Raw genomic sequence first — 7,389 nt, forward strand, 5'->3', positions numbered from 1 at the left:
AAAAACTTGAAAATCATTCACATATAAAATTAAGGAAAAAATTAAGGAAAAAGGTTATTCTAGCTTGCAAGGTCAGACTTTTCAACTGAACTTAAATACCTTCTGATAATTCTCAGATGGGTTATTTCATGTTAATGCAAAAGAAAGATGATGTATTTTTGCTTTTTTACTATTGCAAAAGTAAATTCTTTTACTAAATGTCATTTAGTTGTACTGATTTGTTATAAAATGGAATTTGCAGTAATGAGAGGAAGCTCTGGAGTTTCAGCAAGAATTATGACAGGTAAATTACAACAATTTTGTTAATTAATCTGAAGCTGAGTTTGAGAACGTGGTTATGGTAGAAGGCAAGGAATTCCTATGCTGTTTTAAAAAATATGTAATGCTTCAGGAATTGCATGTCATCCTTGCACAGAGGACACACTAATATTCTCTATATCATTTCTATTTTAGTATATGTGCTACAGAAGTGAGAACAATAAATACTGTTTTTAAGAGACAATCAAAAGAGAACCTTCCCTCTCTCCCAACAAAAACCAAAACAACAACAAAACTATAAGAGTGACTAAAAAGCATTAAATAGTATAACAAGTATATGTGCTAAGTCCTGACATGATAGTCTGTAATTGAGTCCTTTTATATTTGACAATAGAAGAAATTGGACTTGAGCATTATTAGAGGGGAGGGATGTATATATGTGGGGGGTGATATGTCAGGAACATCAGAGATAATTTTGGAACTATCATATAAAGAAAATCTAACCACAAAGTTACATGGCCACTACAGATAAGACTGTTCCCACTACTGAACTTGATCATGCCAGGGGAATGAGATATACCTAGGTCTTAAGGTTAGATACATGGAACTTGAATGTCTCCTTCTCACATTGCTTAGATAATCAGTAAGATATAAGGGAAAATAGCCACCAAAACCACAAAGCCATTGGAAAACAGTTCTTTACTAGGATATTTAGCTTCTTTCTGTCTTCCTGTGTATCTGGTGAGTCATATTTCAAAATACATTTAATAATGTAAAGTCAATTCAGTGGAGCAGACACCAATCAAGGGCCACAAGGACAATTTAGTCTTGATAAAACAGGATACAATGGTTATGATTTCTTTTTTTAAATTTTTTTTTTAGTTGTAGATGGACACAGTACCTTTATTATTTATTTATTTATTTTTAATGTAGTGCTGAGGATTGAACCCAGTGCCCACACATGCAAGGCAAGTGCTCTACCACTGAGCTACAGCCCAAGCCCTGTTATGATTTCTTTAAGCTTAATGTGACTCTTAGATTATTTAAAAGTCACACATATATTAGTTAGAATCCAAGAATATGAAAGTCCAGCATATATCTTTTACCTAACAAGCCAGTGATTTTTTTGTATAGTGTTATTTTTCTCTTTTAACTGGATGGCTTCTACGAGAACATTAAAGATGATGATTTGAGGGTGTTCATCAAAAGGAAAACTAAGTTATTTTTACTTTTTTTATTGCTCAGTCTCCTACTCAGGGCCAGCCTATACCCTTAGCCCCAAAATTTATTTTTAGGAAAGAAAAATTACTTTTTACAACTCTCTTTGCCACATACTTTGTATTTGCAACCAAGGGAATATGCACGATATTTGTTGCATTATAATGCTACCCCTCCCCCCAAAATGCTAATCTCTTACCTTCTAAGTGATAAATTGCCCAATTTTAAAGTTCTATTACCTTCTTCACTACATGCTCCCTTTCTTTCTGCTGATACCCTTTTCCAATGAAATAATGAAAAACCTCATTAGATAGGTACAGAGCCAAACTGTTTCTTTAAGAGCTTTTACAAAAGTAGCCTTTGTTAATTGTCATAAGACATTAAATTTTACGTACCCAGGAATACCTCTCTTCTTCAACATCTTGTTTTTGGTTTGGGGGCTTCTGCTTTCTTCATATGTACAGTTTCTAACATTAGTTTTTGCAACTTTTCATTCTGCATTCCACCATAGTTTGGGTTTGGATGATAGCACAGAGTGGCTAGAGGTGTGACACATCACTGCTATATGGAAAGATTTCTATTTATGTGGACACCTCCTTTGAATTGAGCTCATTTTTATGCAGCCTGAAGGACAAGAACTTAACAAGATGGTGACACTAGACTACAGTGGAAATTCTAACATACTTAACAGGCCAATTGCTGCCTTACTCTCCTCACCTTCTCAAACATCTGGCTGATGTCCACCCCTTACCAATAGTAACATGGGGCAAGTACTCTGGTTGTTCTAAGTATTCTTTTTTCTCATTTGTAAAATGTGCCCAGTATCACCATATCAGGTTTATTTGTAAAATTTGGTTTTGAAGCAATTGATACTTACAGAAATGTATAAATAATTCTATATCTCTTTTACACATGATTCTAATTGTTAACATTTTATTTCATTTATCTCCTCCTGACATACACTTTTATCTGTTCTTCTGTCTCTCCTGTCACCCATTATTAGTCTTTTCTGAACACTTGACAGCCACCTCTGTTGTAATGTTCTATCACCTCAAAATACCTCAATATATATTCCACTAAAACAGTGACATTCTCCTACATAACCAATATAAATCTCTCCAAGCCAAGAAATCAACATTAACATCCAATCCACAGACTAATTCGAACTAAAGACCGGGAGCAAATCTCTACCGGCTTGATCCCCTGACAATCTCACTGCTCCCCATCCCAAATTCCCTGCAGCTAGGGTTCATTTATTCAATTACTGGCAGGCTAAGGCTTCCTTCAGACAGCAGAGCCAATTGCATTCCTAAACAGATTATCAGCAGTCTGAATTCAATAACTCATGATTCTGTCTTGAGTCCAATTGTCCGCCCACTGCATTTAAGTCCTACTTTGCTGCTCTACTTTTAGGACCCAGATCTTTATTTTCCCATGCTTGAAGCACTACCCTTAGGGCAGGAGCCAGAGAGAACTTCCCAGGTAGTGAAAACCTTTCAAATGAAATTATATTGAACCACTACAAATATGTAAATAGAGATACCTCCGCTGAAAGCCTGATTCTTCCTTTCCCTAGCCATTGGTTATTTAACCTATTTGGTTAACCTCTCAGTTTTCTCATCTTTAAAATGAAACATCAGTTTAGGCATAACTTTGAAGACTTATGGTATGAACATATGAAAAGTACATTTTTGTTAATGCCCTGATAATTGATACATTTCAGGGAAACTGATTCTCATTATGCAATGGCACAAAGTCTGATGCATGAATAGAAACGGAAATGATCGCATATGGTGCAATAGCCAAGGAGATTCCATCCTGTTGGCCAGCACCATTATATTCCTTATAGAAAACATGTGGGAAACCAAATTATAATAGCTAATGGGCCTGGGAACAATATTATTATGGTCACTTTGATCTGCTTACCTTAATACCTAATAGCATTTATCTTCTCTATAAGATTAGAATTTCCAAGTTTCCAGGTACTTATTGGGCTTGCTCAAAGAAACACTTTCTCATGATTAGACAAATTTTTATCTTTGAATTTTTGTTCTCAAGAATTTATGAAACCTTTTTTTCCTTCATAAGTTATCACACTGAGTTCTTTAAAATAAATTATATTGAGGTGATACTACCACAGGAACCTTGATGATCTTTGGGAATTACTAAATCCCTTTTCAGTATTGTAGGGCAATCTTGACATTTTGAAGGACCATCGTAAACCTTTATTTACTGTCATAGTCAAAGTCATGCAGTATTATGCAAGATGATCTATTTTTTACATTTTATTAGTTGTAGATGGACACAATATCTGTATTTATTTTTATGTGGTGCTGAGGATCAAACCCAGTGCCTCATACTTGCATAGCGGGTGCCCTACCACTGAGCCACAGCCTCAGCCCCAAGATGATCTATTTCTTAGGGATGGAAAAAAAAACATATATACCCAATTGTAGTAGGACAGAGCCTGGGGCAGCATGCATGATCTCTATGTCCTGATATTCTTGACTTCATGTCATTTCATCCAATGAGTGTGAACAGAACATGTGCTTTGTTTCTAAGCAATAGAATATAGCAAAGGTGAAGAGACATTAGTCATATATCACTTAATGGTGGGGACACAGTATAAGAACTATGTCATTAGGTAATTTTGTCATCGTGCAAACATCATAGAGTATATTTACATAAACTTAGATGGTACAACCTACTATGGACCTAGACTATCTAGTATATGCCATCATATATGTGGTCTAGCATTGAATAAAATGTCATTATGTAACACATGATTATGTGTATATGATAATTACATAATCATTATGTAACACATGATTATGTGTATATGATAATTTTACATAAGATTGTAACATGCTGAAAGACTCTTTCCTGTACTGGCTTTGAAGAAGATAGCCAACATGGTGTGAACCAGGCAAAGGAGTGGGCCATCTAGGAAGTAACTGAGGGTGATCTTTGGCCAAAAGCCAGCAAGAAACTGAGGCCTATTTCCAACAGCCTGAATGTAACTTAATGCTGCCAACAACCATTGGAGCTTAGAAGTAGATCCTTCCCTAATTGAGGCTCAGATGAGCCAGCAGCCCTAGATAGCACCTTGATTGCTACCATGTGACTTCGGAGAAGAGGTTGTATCCGAGTTACACATGTGCTCGTCAACTCTAGAAACTCTGAGAAAATCAACATGTGCTATTCTTTTTTTTTTTTTAAAGAGAGAGTGAGAGAGATAGAGAGAGAGAGAGAGAATTTTAATATTTATTTTTTAGTTATCGGCGGACACAACATCTTTGTTTTGTATGTGGTGCTGATGATCCAACCCGTGCCGCATGCATGCCAGGCAAGCGCGCTACCGCTTGAGCCACATCCCCAGCCCAACATGTGCTATTCTTAACAAGTGAATTCATGGTAATTTGTTCCACAGTCATAAAACATTAACATTCATTAAATTTCTCTCCTTTAAGCTAGTATAAATTTCCCCAAGTTTTGACAATTTTCTATGCAGGATCAACTATCCCATTTTTTAGTCTGTGGAGTGGTTCCAGGGAGTTCTAGAGAGTGAATGAGTACATTTAAGATTTTAGATGATTCAACAACATGCTTCTCCCGCATCACTATCTGAGACATGTCACTAATTTGCAGACAATGTCCAATGTTGTCATCTTTGCTTCCTCCTTCTATTGGACAACTTCTGATCTATCCAGGAATTTATACTTTTTCTCTAAACATAAGACAATACAAAAAAGAATTATATTTACAGCTGATTAATCCTTTCCCTTCTGAGTTGATTCTCAACAGTTTTCTTTCAGAGAGCAATCTTTTTCTAGGGTCTTCCATCAAAATAAATGAACCACAGTTCAACCAAGCACAAAAGTGAGAAAGCTGTAGGAACAAGTTCAGAGTGCAAAATTCCCATGGTAAGAGGACATGCGATACAAAATAAAGGTAAAAGTCATACACAACAAAGTTTGGTAGGTAATACAGAGTTAGACTGGGCCAAATATTCACTGTGCATGTTAAAGATTTTGCTTTTTAACCTAAGAACAATGAGAAACTGCTAAGAGGTTTTAGGAGTGTGGAAGAAGTGACATGATCAAAGTATCCTTTGAAAAGATGAGTCTGATGGGGCTGGAGTTGTGGCTCAGTGGTAGAGTGCTTGCCTAGGATGTGCGAGGCCCTGGATTCGATCCTCAGCACCACATATAAATAAAAGTATTGTGTGCAACTACAACTAAAAAATAAATATTAAAAAAGAAAAGATTAGTCTGGCTAAAATGAAGGGAAGTTTCATGAATACACAGAGAACAGGAGGTGACTGAAGCCATTTAGTGAGAGATTACGATAGTCTAGTATAATAGCAAAGAAAATGGAGAAGATATGGAGGTACATAGGCAAAGGTTCCTAAATTTATTATTCACCACTGTTTCTTAGACATTCCATCTTCCTCATTTTAGAAGTATTTTCTAATTTAATGTTTAGTTGCACTTTGTTTGTTAAGAAATGATGTGTAATTAGTATACTTCCTGGGCCACTGTATGTGTGAAAACGTATGATAATTCTTAAGTTTTCTTCTAATGCTAAACTTCTCTCCTTTGAACTATAAGTTCCATTAATTGACCTGTGCATTATCTGTCCATTTGCTCCAACAAGTTAAGGAATCTTTTTCAGAACCTTTGCAGGCAAGGTTATTGGACACTGTTGGGCTGTGGTGGCTTTGCAGAAGAATGAAGTAAGAAATATTGAATGTTTAACTGCTAAGAAAACAACAGAATTGACTGATACTGAGTACTCTATTTCAATGTTTTCCAGGTTTGAGCTTTGAATGGCTTTCCTTTTTTTTTTTTTTTTTTTTTTTTTTTTTTTACCAGTTCATAGGCGCAGTCTCCTTCAAGGATGGTAAGAATCCATGGGATCAGTAGGGTATGTCAGGATGTCAGGTATACAGTGAACAGGTAGAAAGGGTTCATCTCCACATATTTAGAAAATCCCTAGAATTTTCTGGCTGCTCTCTCAGATCCTCAGAGTCTCAGTTCCTTATTTTAAAATATAACAGAAAGAATATTCTCTTGTTCTGGTGATTGAAATCATACTACAGGAGGTGTCTTTCTCCTCTTAATCTGATTTCTACAAGGTGATCTGGAAAGCCTGAAGATTTCCAGATGTATGGGATCCCTGTCAAGTTCCTTCAGTGAAACATGGTCACCTCTATACTACCTTCCCAACCCTTTCCATCCCTAAGGACAGATGGACAGACAGACAGACACACGCACACATACACACACATAATCACACAGGTTTTCACTTGAAATTCACTGGAGTAGGAAGGAGGAAACAAGGATTTAAAAAGTATGTGTTCAGACTGCCATCTTCCCAGTATCCTCCCTCTGGGTAGTTGGGTTTAGTTGATTTTTTTCTTTAATCTATACCAAAATCTCCCTGAGGTTATGAATGTTAGGTAGTTCTTTTTAAAGGCAAATTATATAATGAGGATAGTGTGATCCAAGCCCAGTAGATATTCCTTAAAAACAATGATGGCATTCTAAACATAATTCATAACTGGTAAGTGGGTGAACAAAGCAAAAACACATACCTTAGAACTAACAACTAAGAAATATGGTCACTTTAGCACCAGAAATTGATTTTTCTTTCAAGCTGTTTGCCAATTTTATATGGATTAGTTGCTATCCTTGAAATCAAAATACTATTGATCTGCATCAAGTACTTAGAGAGTCTCCAAGAAATACTTGTGGATTTTGATGAATTACAAAATAGAATAAGACCATGATAGACTGGTATATGCAGTTTTCATTATCTACATTTCTTAAATAACTCTGTCATCATTCTTTCCTTATTAACTAATATCACCTAAAAGTGAAACCTCTCCAATTCCCAAACCATTTCTAAGGT

The 7,389-nt window shown here is 35.9% G+C and overlaps 1 non-coding gene across 1 annotated transcript; it reads right to left on the reverse strand.

The window, feature by feature from the left end:
* Positions 1–371: 371 nt before the first annotated feature.
* On the reverse strand, positions 372–477 carry LOC124098923 (U6 spliceosomal RNA). The gene has a single exon (XR_006853745.1). It is a non-coding gene; the product is annotated as a U6 spliceosomal RNA (small nuclear RNA).
* Between the last annotated feature and the right edge of the window lie 6,912 nt (positions 478–7,389).

The sequence above is a fragment of the Marmota monax genome, unplaced genomic scaffold (assembly GCF_021218885.2).
Source record: "Marmota monax isolate L192 unplaced genomic scaffold, Marmota_monax_Labrador192_F-V1.1 WCK01_AAM20220418_F8-fsc00182, whole genome shotgun sequence".
In the NCBI taxonomy this organism is placed as follows: domain Eukaryota; kingdom Metazoa; phylum Chordata; class Mammalia; order Rodentia; family Sciuridae; genus Marmota; species Marmota monax.